Raw genomic sequence first — 17,615 nt, 5'->3', positions numbered from 1 at the left:
CCACTTGAGTTCATTTATATGTCAGGTAAAAGATTTATTGTTTTTAACCATGGGCCCTGTTAAGATTTACAAAACAATAACATAACCAAAACCCAAGATTATTAACTTTTAAATTAATTGTAAAACTTGAAAGAAACCCTTCAGGCAAGAAGATGAGTTAATATTTTAGAAATTATGTACCAAGGACTACATTGGTACTTAATAAATAACTAATAGACATTTAGTATTTGTTGAATAAATGAAAACAAGTTACATAAAAACCATGCCATAAAAGGAGGGAAGTTACCCTCTTCTTATATTGCTTTAGAGTAAATACAATGTATTATTTCCATCAAGAGGACCTTAGTATGGTGTCCCATACATAGGAAGGAATAAGAAGTAATGTAGAATGTTTCTCTGGTCTATCTGGTTTTGGGGTTCCTGAGGCTTTTGTCTTTGATAACATTAGATACCTTTCAAAAATAAATGGTTGTGCCCTGTTGAAAAATGGGCAGAAGAACTGAAAAGACATTTTCCCAAAGAGGACATGCAGATGGCCAACAGGCATATGAAAAGATGCTCAACATCGCTAATCATCAGGGAAATGCAAATTAAAACTACAATGAGATATCACCTCACACCCGCCAAAATGACTATCATCAAAAAGAACACAAATAACAAATGCTGGTGAGGATGTGGAGGAAAGCGAACCCTTGTGCACTGTTGGTGGGGATGTAAATTCATACAGCCACTGTGGAAAACCATATGGAAGCTTCTCAAAACTAAAAATTGAACTACCATATGACTCAGCAATTCCACTCCTGGGTATATATCTGAAAAAACCAAAAACACTAATTTGAAAAGATACATGCACCCCAGTGTTCATAGCATTATTATTATTATTATTATTATTATTATTATTATTATTATTATTATTATTATTTGCGGTACACGGGCCTCTCACTGCTGTGGCCTCTGCAGTTGTGGAGCACAGGCTCCGGACACGCAGGTTCAGTAGCCATGGCTCACGGGCCCAGCCACTCTGCGGCATGTGGGATCTTCCCGGACCGGGGCACGAACCCGTGTCCCCTGCATCGGCAGGCGGACTTTCAACTACTGCGCCACCAGGGAAGCCCCATAGCAGCATTATTTACAATTGTTTAGATATGGAAGCAACCTAAGTGTCCATCAACAGATAAATGGATAAAGAGGATGTGGTGAATACACACACACACACACACACACACACACGCGCGTGCAATGGCATACTACTTAGTCATGTTACAGCAACATGGATGGACTTGGGAGAGTTATGCTAAGTGAAATAAGTCAGACAGAGAAAGACAAATACTGTATGATATCATTTATACATGGAATCTAAAAAATACAACACACTAGAGAATATAATAAAAAAAGAAGCAGACTCACAGATATAGAGAACAAACTAGTGGTTACTAGTGGAGAGAGGGAAGGGGGGAGGGGCAACATAGAGGTAGGTGATTAAGAAGTACAAACTATTAAGTATAAAATAAGCTATAAGTATATATTGTACAACACAGGGAATATAGCCAATATTTTATAATAACTATAAACAGAGTATAACCTTTAAAAATTGTGATTCACTATATTGTACACCTGTAACTTACATAATATTGTACATCAACTATACTTTTATAAAAAAAAATTATTGTAAAGCTTATCTGAACTGAGAAAAGGTAAAACTGACCAGTTAGAGTGTTCTGGTTCCACAGCTTTAAATGATGTTATACCATTCTAAAACTGTTTGGTGCTGAAAATATGTTCAACTTCAGTTTATACTTGTTGACTTTTTCTTATATTGATAGATTAGATGAAAAGGAAAGGTCAAAGATGGCAAAGTTGGTCAGCACATACTTCAACTAGAATTGAGCATGTGAGTATGAAAAATATCAGCTGTCATTCTTGGAAACAGAACTAACTGTGGTATTTTAAGAGGTGCATTCAGATTGAATCAATAATTACAGCAAAATCTTATTTCAAATTTAGTTTTATTTACAACTACACTTTTATATTTAATTCTTCTCTGATTTCTGTATTTTTTGGGGGGGTCTTTCCTTAGTTAATTTAATTATTATGCTTCTCTTGTTGCTTCTTGCAGGGAACTTTTATGAATGATCTAAATTCTGATTTTCAGTGCACACTGTGCTCTTTAGAAAGGTTGGATTAATGTGTGTTATATTTTCTCTCTTTCCATTTCCCGAAGCTTACTATTTTAAAAGTTTTTGCAGCTAGAGAATCTAATGATAAATCACCTTACTTATGAGTAAATTTAACAAATGTTGGCTGGTGGTAATAACACATTAGTTATTAATGATAAAATGTAGAGAATATATACCTGTATCATAAATGCTCACTGAATTGAGAATGATACAGTCCTGAGATTCTTACAACTATATTTATTAAAGTGTCAAGTAATAAGAATCCCAGTATGAAAAATGTATTACTTAATTCCATAAGAAATACAAGTTGAAACAAACAATTTTGTATGGCCTAAAACATCTGTCATTAATAGAGGCTATAATGATTTTTAACTAGCTATATTAGTCTTTTACTGTTAGTTAAACAGAGTTTCTAGAAATTAAAATGACAAAAAGGAGACTTACATTGCCACAAATTTATGTTAATTAGTATCTAATGAAAATCTTTCATTTTTCAATGCCAAAATATCTGAGCCAAGCTTAAGAGATTTTTAGCCATGATTAGATTATTTTCCAGTCATAAAATGTGTCAAACTGTAACTTGTGTTTATTAATATAGCTCTCATTTTTTATAAACTAGAATAAAGTCTATGTACAATAGCAAGTAATTTAAAAAACTAAATATAACTCTATAAATTTTGATTTGGAATTTCATTTGGATCTTATTTCTTAAAGCCAAATAAACTCACACATCATAGATTTTAGAATTTATTAAATACGAGTCTAAAATTGGACAGCTTTTTGATTCTCTATTCAATAATCCAGGTCTCAAAGTAATCTATGTGAGAAAAATATGGACTATTTGAAACATTATGAAAGCTTTATGAAGGTTTATTTTCCAAGAGGAAGTAACCAAATTTGACCTTATGTATTTAGTTGGCTGAGCAATATTTAAGATATATTTCCATCCTCATAAAGATGTATCACATTAAAAAGTCCAACTTTTTACCAGGGGTGGGATGGTGGTGGGATGAATTGGGAGATTGGGATTGACATATATTCACTAATATGTATAAAATAGATAACTAATAGGAACCTGCTGTATAAAAAAATAAATAAAATAAAATTCAAATAAATAAATTGTAAAACAAAAAAATAAAAAGTACAACTTTTTTGACAATTAGCTTTTATTATAGAAATTCTGTCAATTCTGTTTGTCTCTCAATGTTTTGAATGCTGATAAGCTTAAAGAAAATCTATATTTGAGAGTAAAGCAAATAATTTGAAACAAATCCCACATTCTATTACCATAGATACTCTAGAAATATATTGTATATTATTTTATTATTTCCATCTGCTTGTTTTGGCTTTGGTTTGGTCTTCTATTTTAGCTTCTTCAGGTGGAAGCTTAAAATATTGATTTGAGACCTTTGTGTTTTGTTTTAATTTAAGCGTTTAATGACAAAAATTACCCTTTAGGTATTGCTTTAGATTCATTTCATAAATTTGATATGTTGTGTTTTCTTTTTTTACTCAGTGCAAAATATTTTATGACTTCCTTTATGCTTTCTTCATTGGCCCATAGTTTCTTAAAAGTGTTGCTTAAATTATGAACATTTGGGGGGTTTCCAGACATCTTTCTAATACTGATTTCTAGCTTAGTTCCATTGTGATCATAAAACATACTTTGTACGACTTAAAGTTTTAAAAATTGTTAATGTTTGTTTTATGTCCCAACATATCTTTGTAGATACTCCATGGGCATTTGAAAAGACTATATATATTCTTCTGTTTTGAGATGGAATGTTGTATAAATGTCAATTAGGTCAAGTTGGTTTATAGTGCTGTTCCAATTTTTTTATCTTTACTGATATTCTCTCTTCTGGTTCTAACAATGATTCAAAGAGAATTTGTTGAAATCTCCAATGATAAATGTATCTTTCTCTTTTTAATTTTATCAATTTTTGATTTTTATATTTTAGAGCTCTGTCATTGAGTGTATATAATTTAAGATTAACATATATTCTTGATGAATTGACTTCTATATCATTATGTAATATCTTTCTTTTCCCTGGTAATATTTCTTATTCTGAAGTTTACTTTGATATGATTTTAATTATTTCAAGTTAGTTTTGATCAGTGTTGAAGAGTATATATTTTCCTTATTTTTATTTCTGATTTATTTGTGTTTTATTCAAAAGGGTTTCTTTTTAAAAATTTTTAACAGCTTTATTGAGGTATAATTAATTTATAAAAAGAAATGTACATATTTAATGTGTACAATTTGATGAATTTGGAAATATGCAAACACCCATGATACCATCACCACAGTCAAGGCAACAGACATATCTAGCAGCTCCCAGAGTTTCCTGTGTCTTTGCTTTTTCCTTGATTGTTTGTTTTTGGGTAAAAACACAACATGAGTTACCCTCTTAACAAATTCTCAAGTGCACAATTTATTGTAACTATAGGCATGATGTTGTATAGCAGATCTCTAGAAATTATTCATCTAGTATAACTAAAACTTTATACCTATGGAAAAATAACTCCCAATTTCCCTCAACACATTACCTATGGTAAACAGTATTGTATTCTATGTTTCTATGAGCTTGACTATTTTAGATTCCCAAGTAAGTGGACTCAATGGGTACATATCCAAAAGAATATCGACGAGCTTTCTGCATTCTCATGTTCACCACAACATTATTCACAATAGTCAAGACACGAAAATAGCCCATGTGTCCACTGATAGATGAATGGCAAAGAAAGTGGAATACTATTCAGCCCCCCAAAAGAAGGAAACTGTCATTTGTGACAACATGGATGAACCTGGAGGACATTAATGAGCAAAATAAGCCAGTCACAGTCACTGTTTAGTATAACAAGTTCCTCAGCTCTTCTGATATACATCAAATTGTGAGATCCACTCTGCTAAATGAACCCAAATAAGTGTTTCTTGTAGAGAACATACATTTGGCTATTTCTTTTTCATCCAACTTGACAATATCTGCCTCTTAATTGAAGTGTTTAAACCATTTGCATTTAATATAATTATTACTTTAATGATAGGACTGGTGTGTATCTACCATCTTGCTACTTCTATTGTCCCATCAGTTTGTCCCTCTTGTTTTTCTTTCACGGCTCTCTTTTGGACTGATTATTTTTTATGATTTTATTTTTTCTCCTTTATTGGCTTATTAGCCCTACCTCTTTTTTTTAAGTGGTTGATCTAGAGTTTGCTATTGCATCTTAACTTATTATAATTTACCTTCGAATATAGTTTATGCCATTTCCTCCATCTCATCTTTTGTGTTATCATTGTCATACATTTCACTTCTACATATGATATAAATCCCACAATACATTATTGGTATTTTCGGTTTGGACAGTCTTCTATCTTTTTAAAGTGAATAAGCATAAGGAAAAAATCTTTATATTTACCTTCATTTTTACTATTTCTGGCACTTTGCCTTCCTTTGTATAAATTCAAATTTCCATCTGGTTTCATGTTCCTGATGAATGAACACTTTCCTTTAACAGAAAAGTAGTGCAGGTCTGCTGTCAATGAATTCCCCCTATTTTCTTGTCTGAGAAATATTTTTAATTTTATCTTAATCTTTAAAAGATTTTATTTCTTTTTTTGCTGGGTATACAATTCTAAGGAGCCTTTTTTCTATCAATATTTAAAAAATGTAATTTCATTATCTTTTGGTTTGTATAGTCTTTGATGAGAAGTCTGCTGTAAATTTTTATCTTTATTCTTCTTTGTAATGTTGGTTGTCTTCAAATATTTCTTCTATACAGTTTTTAATTTCTTCTTTGGGGACTCAAATTTCATGTATATTAGTGCATTTAATATTGTCTTCCCTCTCTTGGGTATTCTATCTGCTTTCTCTTTTCTTTCTGTTTTTAGCTTGGATAATTTCTATTGACCTATCTTCAAGTTCAATGATTTTTTTCCATACCTATAGCCAGTATGTTGATAAGCATGTCAAAGGAATACTTCATCTCTGATACTGTGCTTTTAAAATTTATGACATTTCTATTTGACTCTTGTTTTACAGTTTCAATAACACTGCTGAAAATTCCTATCTTATATTGTATATAGTTCATCTTTTCTGGAATATCTGTTAACATGTTAATTGCAGTTATTGTAAAGTTGCTGTCTGATAGTGCCAACATATGGAACAACTCTGAGTATGATTTTATTGACTGATTTATCTCTTGACAATAATTTTTCCTTTGCTTTGTTGCATGCCTCATAATTTTTGTCTAAATGCTGGATATTATATATAGAAGAATAGTTGAGACTGAGGTAAAAATTATTTCCTCTCAGAAATCAGCCCATCTCTTCTGTCAGGTTGTTAATATGGAGGGTTGAGTAAATCTTGTCAGTACTTGAGCTGGGTTTGGATTTGGCTGTTGCTATTTAAACCTTTATTCATTACAGGTTTTAAATTCCTATGTGGTGGGCTGTTGTTATCCTGTGCTAGGAGTAATGCCTGGAGTACTGGAGGGTTCTTCTCAGTATTCTTGTTCCACATTCACCTTTCAGTAGTTCTCCATGCCTATGCTACAGAGAGGATATCTCTCAATGTTCTTACCTCAACCCAGATTGCTGTTGATTGCTACTCATGTTAGGGGAAGAGGGTGCTATATTATCCTGGTCTAGCCCAATTTTTAGGTAGGATCTCTGCTCCTGGGCCTTGGGAGTAGAGTTTTCATAGTCCAGACTTTCTAACTCATGCCAGCCAAACCCTGCCTTGTATATTGCACATGTCTTGGGTGGGAGAGTGTTTCCTGCTTCTTCCCCACTGGTAGCAGACATCTGCTTCGTATCAGTGTAGGATCTCAGGTCCAAGAGTTTTACCTGCCCTCTTTCATGAGCAGAAAGATTTTCCTTCTTCCCTTTCTACTTATCCCCCAGAAACAGTGGAAGTGTTTATGTCCTGAAGATAGGGGGACTTCCTAATCACTCCCAGAAGCAGATGGGTTATGCCTCTACCCCTCCCCTAGAAACAGGATTTTTGCCTGGATCCTAGGGACGTAGCACTTCCTGTCTCTATTCCAGCAACTTAATGCTTTTACTTTTTATAAGAGAAGGATCTGAGAAAATACAAAGTTTTGTATCTGTTCCCCAGGTGTAGCTGAACACCTGCATACCGATGTTCCTGAGGGAAGCTCTCTCCAGTTTTCTACCATGACCTTCAATTTTCATGGAATTGGCTCATGAAAAATGTTTGTGAGTGAGTGTAAAATATACTTGTTTCGAGGGATTTCAGTTTTTCCAAACTTATATGCTAGTCCATTCTCAGCCTTTAAGAATTTGTTAAAGTTTAGTGTGATTTATTCTTACCCACTTCTACGGTGACCATCTCATCCTCTCATGTCTTGCCAAAGGTGAAAATTTGTGTGTACTGTTTCTCCTCACAGAGCTTGTCACTCTTTGGAACTCAGAGCATTTGCTTGCCCTGCAACTTCAGCTCTCCTATGGAGTAAAGAAAATGTAGATTTTGATTTTTTTTCTTGTTGTTAGGATAATAGCAACATTCTCTTGTGGTTTTCTGAATCCTAAGCAGATGCAGAACCTCCCTGAGTCCCTATAGTTGTTTTAAAGCAGGCTGTTAGCAGAACAGATGCATTAACTTAGTAGAATTAATCTTAGCAGAAAAGCAATAAAACATAGTTCACTAAATTTGAGACTTAAAGAGTACTAAGCATAACTTTAAAATAATTACAATATTGAAATATGGTCAATGAAATTATAGAGTTGTACATAAGAAAACTGGCTATTGGTACCTGGAATTGTTAATGCAAATAATGAACTATGTGACATTTCATACATTTCTATGGTTATATTCATAACAAAAATATTAGTTATACCATGTTGATCAGATAAGTTTCTTGGAGGAAGTAGAATGTAAATTTTATATTAAATGATATGTGACTTGAATTAGGCAAGAAAGAGGGATGGGCAGTCTGGGTGAGAAAAACAGCAAGTTCAAAGGCATGAAAATAGAAAATGAGTAGTGAGATTATGGTATATTAGAAAACTATAAAGATACTAGCCTTGTTTGGTTTATCTATATCTGAGGTTGGCAAACACAACCATGAGCCACATCCAACCTGCAACCTGTTTTTGTATGACCAGTGAGCTAAGAATTGTTTTTAAATTTTTAAAAGGTTGCGAATAAAGAAAAACAAGATGCAAGAAAAAACAAGAAGGATAAGAGATAAAAGAAGTTGAAAAAGAGGAGACTGAGACTATATGTGGCTTGCAAAGCCTAAAATGTGTATATCTGAACTTTCACAAAAGAAGTTTTCCAACCCCTGATCTGTGTAGTTTTCTTATTGTTTATTATTCTATTACAGAGAAATAGAAATCCCCCTTGAATTTTCAAAATTTATACTAAATATAATTGTCATATTATCTAATTCCTCCCTAATTTGCTTTCAATTGATTTATTGAATTAAACTTATAATTATACTTTGAACTACTATATTTTTTGCACAATTCAAAATGTGTTTTTTACAGTTCCAATTCATTAAATGTGGATTTATAATTTAATAGATCACATATTGCTATCTAGTTTTTACATTGCCCTTTCCTTTGTTTATTGGTGAGCCAGATACAATCATAATTTCATTTTGCAAATTGCCATAAATCCATGATGTACTTAAGGGGTTTGACAGGACCTCCAAGGAAGAGGCAGGACCATGAGATGACCATAATGTATAACAAATTGGTGAAACGATAGATTGACACTGGATTGTTTTCCATGAAGATAGTTTTGACTTTCTAATTTCTTCCATGTCCTTCCTTTTTTTGTTTTTGTTTTTTTTTTTAAACTATTCCTATTTGCCATCTTCTATCAGATGGCTGAGACAACCACATCAATTAGACGGGGCTGATCATCTAAGCCCTTTTTCTCTTCTCTCTCTTTCTGTTTGACAGTAACAATGCTCGTTCATACACCCTCAGAAGATGTGTGGTTATAAGAAAATAAAAAACTAAATATGATATTCTGATTTTTTTCAGGTACTGACTTTTAAAAATTAGTTTAAAACAAATAGAGTGTCATTTGGATGATAATTGTGGGATTTGATTAAAGCATTTCATACTTGTCTCCATTTTAATGGACAATCGATAACTATTTAAAAATAACAAATTATGTTTTCATAAATATTGCTTAAAATTTAACTCTTATTTAGTCAGATCCTCAATCAAAAACGTGTTCTTAACAAATAAAATATATCTTACAGCATGCTTTTAACTGTTTCACCTTCATCTTCAAATACGCCATAGAAATAACTTCATGGGGAACTTCAGTTTGTTATATGAATCTGTTCAGGGTTTGGCATGCAGAGGACAGAAAGACAAGGAACATTACTTTCTGACACCTGTTGCTCTCAGCAAATAGATACCAAAGCACAACTGGAAAATACCTGCTCTTTGTTTCAGATATTTTAGAAAACAGCTTATCAATCTGAAAGCCAAATCAGATATTGTTCAGTCCTAGAGGTAAAGATCAAAAAGATAATGTAACAGTCAAAGTAAGAATAAGGACAAAAAGGAACACGAGTTTGTTTTTATTGGTCTTCTTTTATTAGTGGATTTTACCCAAAAATTTCATAACAGGCTTTTTGCCAGTTCATTCCTTGGCTCTGTGACTTTGATGATTGCTGGCACCCCCATAAACCTAATGGACTTCATGGTGAGGAAAACTGACTCGTTGTTAAGAAAAAATGTTAAGATAAACTTGGTAGGTTTTCTGTTAAGACATAGAAATTTAAACCTTGGATTAAAAACACAGCAGAGGAAAAGAAAACACATATTTTGACATTCAACTTTCAGATGTGGAGACCTCAAAATTATATTAGCAACAACCTGTTAACTAATGGTCATGGTCCAAATATTTAGGAACAAATCCTTCAGGCTTAGAAAATTACTAACATTGGCTTCTCAACCTTGGAGTCAATAGTAAAACTGCACATTTCCAGCCTTCATCATTTTCAATCAAGACATTAATTAATTTATTTTTTACTTGGATAAAGAGGTATTAGTAGAAAATAGTATTGTATAATTCTAAAGATCATTTCTAAGAAATGATTGATTTATGCTATTGACTAAATTGTATCCTTCTGAAATATATACATTGAAGTCCTAACCACTAATGTTACTTATCGAGGTAGAGTCTTTTTTTAAAGATTTTTTTTCATGTGGACCATTTTTAAAGTCTTTATTGAATTTGTTACAATATTGCTTCTGTTTTTATGTTTTGGTTTTTTGGCTGTGAGGCATGTGGGATCTCAGCTCCCCAACCAGAGATTGAACCTGCTTCCCCTGCATTGGAAGGTGATGTCTTAACCACTGGACCGCCAGGGAAGTCCCAAGAAATAGAGTTTTTTGGAGATAATTAAAGTTAAATGAGTTGATAAGGATGGGACCCTAGTCTGATAAGACTGTGGCCTTATAAGAAGAGGAAGATCTGTGTGTGTGTGTGTGTGTGTGTGTGTGTGTGTGTGTCTCCTGCATGTGAGAACACAATGGGAAGGCAGCCATCTGAAAGCTAGGAAGACAGATCTTACCAGAAACTGAATCCTGCTGGACCTTGATCTTGAACTTTCCAGCAACTAGAGCTGTAAGAAAACAAATTTCAGTTGTTTAAACCACTCAGTCTATGGTATTTTGTTATGGTAGCCTAAGCTAACTAAGACAATTAATTCGCATTCTGTAACTGCCTTAATTTTATCCAGGATATATGAGAATAAGTACTTCCTTGAAATACTTTAAAAGTCTGCTCCCAAAGTAAAAAAATCCAGCAAAGAAAATAATAGCCTAGAGATGTTGATAATTGATCCTGCAGTTAAATCACCTTTCAGAACTATTCATACCACGAAGTGCAACTGCCTTTTATGGTTACGGGTGAGCATAGAATTGTTTTCCTCCTTCCAAAGGACCAGAACTTCTTAGAAACATATTTTACTATTTAAAGTTTAAGGCTCTCTTTCAACCTGTGTGCTGCAGATATTTAATTGGATAAAGACTCAATATTATGTCCAGTAAGTCAAAGGTTATGTTAGGATATAAGCTCATAACTACCTGAAATTTTCTTTCCTCTTTCTCACTGTGTTTCAACTATGCAATGCCTTTCTTTGCTTCAAATAAAGTTTCCAATAGTTTATCTAATCTTTGTTCTATTTGCATGATTTGACTTTATGATAATTAGTTTAATTAATATTTTGCTTTCTTTTTTGACTCTGAAAAGTCTTACAAATTACCTGTGAAATAATAATTACTCTTTGGCCTCAATTTTGTTTATGCGCAGGGAAGAGAATGTTAGAAGAGATGGAAATTAAGGGTGTGAAAAGATAACAGCATGATGCTGCTTTGGGCATATGGGCCTTTCTCTAACTCAATTTCGGTTTGTAAGGGTATCTGCATATGGTCAAATAACTTTCAGTTTCTAATTATGAATTATGGAATTAGTGAATATGGTATATAGTTCATGCTTAAAATGTATGATAGTAAATACCAAATGGGACTTGTTTGTATAAATGAATATATGGAATCTTCAGGGTGCAGGAGAGCCAACTCGGGAGCAAAGAAATTTGCTACTGTTTAATCACTTTATATCCTGGATGACGAAGTCAAGATGTCTCCCGTGCACGTGTTTATCACACATGATCATGTTCTATGTGCCAGAATGGTGTGATGGTGGGGGTGGAGTGATCTGCCTCTCTTTTTGTTTGTTTGCTCAGTTAGATTTCAGTGAACTTTGACTGAACTTAAATGCTTTTGACTACTGAGAGGGGCCTAGTGGCTAAAATATCAAATACTCATAAGAACACTGCAAATAATGCCTTTCCTTTTCCTTCAAATACCAGCAGGATGGAAGAGCTGTCTTTTGAGAATAATACTGTCAGAACACAGCCTGTCTCAGTCCTGGAATCATACCCACTTGGGAGACATACTTAAATGCTTATATATCTGTAATGGGTACACTAGATTTTTTATGCCTCCATTCCATTATTGGGTATTTTTCCCTGTGTTTGGTCCTGGGATTGAATCATGAATCTGTAATCTGAGAAGGGACATGAGAGAGAAATTTTGGCAAAAAAGAATAGGGAAATAAAAGAAAAGTTCACTTTTTTAGTGGATTGAGGGGGAGGAGGGAATAGGGTTAGCAAGATCAGATGGCAGTGTTCTTTTGTCATGTTCCTTGCCCAGTTTGAAGCCTCTCACCCTCAAAATCCATTCTCAGGGAGGGGTAGGGGCTTGTAGAAACATCTGGACACATATACAAGGTCTCTAAGAAGACCAAGGAGAGTGAATTTCTTTCTCTAAAAAGACTAGGGAGAGCCGCACTTTCAAAGGAGAACTCCCAAAAGCGAGATCAGTCACCCACGCAAGAGCAGACCAGAGGAGCCTCACCCCAGCAGAGACCAGGCAGGAGTCCCAGGTCTCTTTCTGCTGCACCAGTGCCCACCCCAGCCCTCTGTGGGGATGGTACACATTCCCTCACCCAGTCAGATGTCTTCTGAACAGAGAAGGGTGAGGTGTCCAAACTCTCAAAGACTGATCATTTTCCTAAAACTCTAAGCCATCCAAAAGATGCATTTAAACTAGGCTAAACACAGAGCTAAACTTCAAATAGTCCAGGTATTTGAGTTGAAGGAGACTGTTTAATGTAGAAGAGACTGAGATTTTGTTAATCAACAATTGCAAGGTTCCTTGTTACCAAGAGGGCTTAGGAAGATTATGTTACCTCTAGTAATTGAGGCAATAAATTTATTTGCATATCTGAGTACAATGTGAATAAAATCACAATTCTGATATGCATGACTGGCTATTAATAAAATTATGAATATTGCATGGTGGTGGCATAGGCCCCTTTTCTGAGTCATGTTTCATTTATCATTTTTAAACATATGATTGACCTAGCTTTACGCATATATTGGTCTTTGAAACTCTCTGAAGTAAAGAAATATTTGCATTGACTGAATACATTTTTCATATTTTCTTAACCCCCAATTTTAATGTACTAATACATTTGAGGTGATTTGGAAAATTCCTTTATTTTGTCAGATGTTAAGGAACAATGTGGTAGAGAAAACACTGGACAATGGATCAAAATACACGTGTTCTACTGTTGACTTTGTCACTCACAGCTATGAGGCCCAAGGCAAGAGCACTAACCACTCTGATTATCACTGCTTTATCTACACTACAGAAACAATCATCTTTCATATTCTATTTGTGAGATGGTTATAAGAACAAGTTAAAAAATATTTGTGAATGTATTCTGAAAATTGATATTGATTTTATCAAGGAAATATGAAAGTATTATTTAATGAAAAACTTTTTGATTCTAATTTACCTATCTAGTGTTTAAAAAATTTTTATTTTGAAATAATCTCAGAACTATAGAAAAGTTACAAATATAGTACAAATAACTCCTAGAAGCTTTCTATTCAAATTTACCTATTTTTAATATTTTACCATATTTTCTTTGTTCTCTCATATATATCCATATATTGTAAACATGCATATAGTTTTTCTGAAAAAATATTCTAAATAACTTGAAAGTACATTATGCTACTTTACCTTTTAAAACTTTAAAGTCCACTTCTCTTTCTTCTTTCTTTCTTTCTAACAGCTCATATTTTTATTGAAGTATAGTTGATTTACAATATTATATTAGTTTCAGGTGCACAATATTGAATCACTATTCAATATTTTATAGATTATAAAAGTTATTATGGTTTAAACATATTTAAAGCTAAAGTCATTTAAAGATATTACGAAACAATGGTTATATTTCCCTGTTCTGTACAATATATTCTTGTTGCTTCTCTATTTTATACATAGTAGTATGTATCTCTTTTGGTTTTTCTAACATCCTTATTGGAATATAATTGCTTTATATTGTTGTATTAGTTTCTGCTGTATAACAAAGTGAATCAGCTATATGTATACATATATCCACATATACCCTCTGTCTTGCATCTCCCTCCCACCCTCCCTATCCCACCCCTCTAGGTGGTCACACATCACCGAGCTGGTCTCCCTGTGTGATGCAGCTGCTTCCCACTAGCTATCTATTTTACATTTGGTAGTGTATATGTGTCAATGCTACTCTCTCACTTTGTCCCACCTTACCCTTCCCCCGCCCATGTCCTCAAGTCCATTCTCTATGTCTGTGTCTTTATTCCTGTCCTGCCCCTAGGTTCTTCAGAATATTTTTTTTTCTTTTTTTTTAGATTCCATATATATGTGTTAGCATACGGTATTTGTTTTCTTCTTTCTGAATTACTTCACTCTGTATGGCAGTCTCTAGGTTCATGGACCTCACTATAAATAACTCAATTTCATTTCCTTTTATGGCTGAGTAATATTCCATTGTATATATGTGCCACATCTTCTCTATCCATTCATCTGTGGATGGACACTTAGGTGGCTTCCATGTCCTGGCTACTGTAAATAGACCTGCAATGAACATTGTGGTACATGACTCTTTTGAATTATGGTTTTCTCTGGGTATATGCCCAGTAGTGGGTTTGCTGGGTCATATGGTAGTTCTATTCTTAGTTTTTAAGGGAACCTCCACACTGTTCTCCATACTGGTTGTATCAATTTACATTCTCATCAACAGTGCAAGAGGGTTCCTTTTCATCCACACCCTCTCCAGCATTTATTGTTTGTAGATTTTTTGATGATGGCCATTCTGACTGGTGTGAGGTGATGCACATTGTAGTTTTGATTTGCATTTCTCTAATGATTAGTGCTGTGGAGCATCCTTTCATGTGTTTGTTGGCAATCTGTATATCTTCTTTGGAGGAATGTCTATTAGGACTTCTGTTCATTTTTTGATTGGGTTGTTTGGTTTTTTGATATTGAGATGCATGGGCTGCTTGTATATTTTGGAGATTAATCCTTTGTCACTTGCTTCATTTGCAAAAATTTTCTCCTGTTCTGAGGGTTGTCTTCTCATGTTGTTTATGGTCTCCTTTGCTGTGCAAAAGCTTTGAAGTTTCATTAGGTCCCATTTGTTTATTTTTGGTTTTATTTCCATTTTTTTAGGAGGTGGGTGAAAAAGGATCTTGCTGTGATTGATGTCATAGAGTGTTCTGCCTATGTTTTCCTCTAAGAGTTTGACAGTATCTGGCCTTACATTTAGGTCTTTAATCCATTTTGAGTTTATTTTTGTGTATGGTGTTAGGGAGTGTTCTAATTTCATTCTTTTACATGTAGCTGTCCAGTTTTCCCAGCACCATTTATTGAAGAGGCTGCCTTTTCTCCATTGTATATTTTTGCCTCCTTTATCAAATATAAGGTGACTGTATGTGTGTGGGTTAATCTTTGGGATTTCTATCCTGTTCCATTGATCTATATTTCTGTTTTTGTGCCAGTACCATACTATCTTGATTACTGTAGCTTTGTAGTATAGTCTAAAGTCCAGGAACTTGATTCCTCCAGCTCCAATTTTCTTTCTCAAGATTGTTTTGGCTATTCCGGGTCTTCTGTGTTTCCATACAAACTGTGAAAATTTTTGTTCTAGTTCTGTGAAAAATACCAGTGGTAATTTGAGAGGGATTGCATTGAATCTGTAGAGTGCTTTGGGTAGTATATTCATTTCACAATGTTGATTCTTCCAATCCAAGAACATGGTATATCTCTCCATCTGCTTATATCATCTTTAATTTCTTTCATCAGTGTCTTAGAGTTTTCTGCATACAGGTCTTGTGTCTTCTTAGGTAGGTTTATTCCTAGGTATTTTATTCCTTTTGTTGCAGTAGTAAATGGGAGTGTTTCCTTAATTTCTCTTTCATATTTTTCATCATTAGTGCATAGGGATGCAAGAGATTTCTGTGCATTAATTTTGTATCCTGCTACTTTACCAAATTCCTTGATTAGCTCTAGTAGTTTTCTGGTAGCATCTTTAGAATTCTCTATGTATAGTATCATGTCAACTGCAGACAGTGACAGCTTTACTTCTTCTTTCCAAATTTGGATTCCTTTTAGTTCTTTTTCTTTTCTGACTGCTGTGGCTAAAACTTCCAAAACTATGTTGAATAATAATGGTGAGAGTGGGCAACCTTGTCTTGTTCCTGATCAGAGTGGAAATGGTTTCAGTTTTTCACCATTGAGGAGGATATTGGCTGTGGGTTTGTCATATATGGCCTTTATTATGTTGAGGTAAGTTCCCTCAATGCCTACTTTCTGGAGGGTTTTTTATCATAAATCGGTGTTGAATTTTGTTGAAAGCTTTGTCTGCCTCTACTGAGATGATCATATGGTTTTTATCCTTCAGTTTGTTAATATGGTATATCACATTGATTGATTTGTGTATATCGACAAATCCTTGCATTCCTGGGATAAACGCCACTTGATCATGGTGTATGATCCTTTTAATGTGCTGTTGGATTCTGTTTGCTAGTATTTTTTTGAGGATATTTGCATCTATGTTCATCAGTGATATTGGCCCGTAGTTTTCTTTCTTTGTGACATCTTTTTCTGGTTTTGGTATCAGGGTGATGGTGGCCTTGTAGAATGAGTTTGGGAGTGTTCCTCCCTGTGCTATATTTTGGAAAGGGTTTGAGAAGGATAGGTGTTAGCTTTTCTCTAAGTTTTTGATAGAATTTGCCTGTGAAGCCATCTGGTCCTGGGCTTTTGTTTGTTGGAAGATTTTTAATCACAGTTTCAATTTCATTACTTGTGATTGGTCTGTTCATATTTTCTATTTCTTCCTGGTTCAGTCTCAGAAGGTTGTGCTTTTCTAAGAATGTGTCCATTTATTTCAGGTTGTCCATTTTATTGGCATATAGTTGCTTATAGTAATCTCCCATGATGCTTTGTATTTCTGCAGTGTCAGTTGTTACTTTTCCTTTTTCATTTCTAATTCTATTGATCTGAGTCTTCTCCCTTTTTTTCTTGATGAATCTGGCTAATGGTTTATAAATTTTGGTTATCTTCTCAAAGAAACAGCTTTTAGTTTTATTGATCTTTGCTATTGTTTCCTTCATTTCTTTTTTATTTATTTCTGATCTGATTTTTATGATTTCTTTCCTTCTGCTAACTTTGGGGTTTTTTGTTCTTCCTTCCCTTATTGCTTTAGGTGTAAAGTTAGGTTGTTTATTTGAGATGTTTCTTGTTTCTTGAGGTAGGATTGTATTGCTATAACCTTCCCTCTTAGAACTGCTTTTGCTGCATCCCATAGGTTCTGGGTCATCGTGTTTTCATTGTTGTTTGTTTCTAGGTAGTTTTTGATTTCTTCAGTGATCTCTTGGTTATTAAGTAGTGTATTGTTTAGCCTCCATGTATTTGTACTTTCTATAGATTTTTTTCCGTAATTGATATCTAGTCTCATAGTGTGGTCATTGCAAAAGATACTTGACACCATTTTAATTTTCTTAAATTTACCAAGGCTTGATTTGTGACACAAGATATGATTTGTC

The 17,615-nt window shown here is 33.9% G+C and overlaps 1 long non-coding RNA gene across 5 annotated transcripts in view; it reads right to left on the bottom strand.

Moving 5' to 3' along the window:
- Positions 1-17,615, bottom strand: part of LOC109552846 (uncharacterized) — a 140,679-nt gene that overhangs the window by 87,541 nt on the left and 35,523 nt on the right. For 4 of the 5 annotated variants that reach the window (XR_012324811.1, XR_004529245.2, XR_002179775.3 and 1 more), the window contains exons 4-5: positions 10,746-10,796; positions 7,513-7,644 (exon numbers count right to left, since the gene is read on the bottom strand). This is a non-coding gene — a long non-coding RNA (uncharacterized lncRNA). Of the gene's footprint in view, positions 1-7,512; positions 7,645-9,417; positions 9,501-10,745; positions 10,797-17,615 lie in introns of all 5 variants that reach the window. The other variant, XR_012324812.1, reaches the window with a different exon arrangement.

This window comes from Tursiops truncatus, chromosome 12 (assembly GCF_011762595.2).
Source record: "Tursiops truncatus isolate mTurTru1 chromosome 12, mTurTru1.mat.Y, whole genome shotgun sequence".
Classification (NCBI taxonomy): Eukaryota; Metazoa; Chordata; class Mammalia; order Artiodactyla; family Delphinidae; genus Tursiops; species Tursiops truncatus.
The sequence above is the reverse complement of the archived record's forward strand: the minus strand, read 5'-3'. Positions and strand labels throughout refer to the sequence as shown.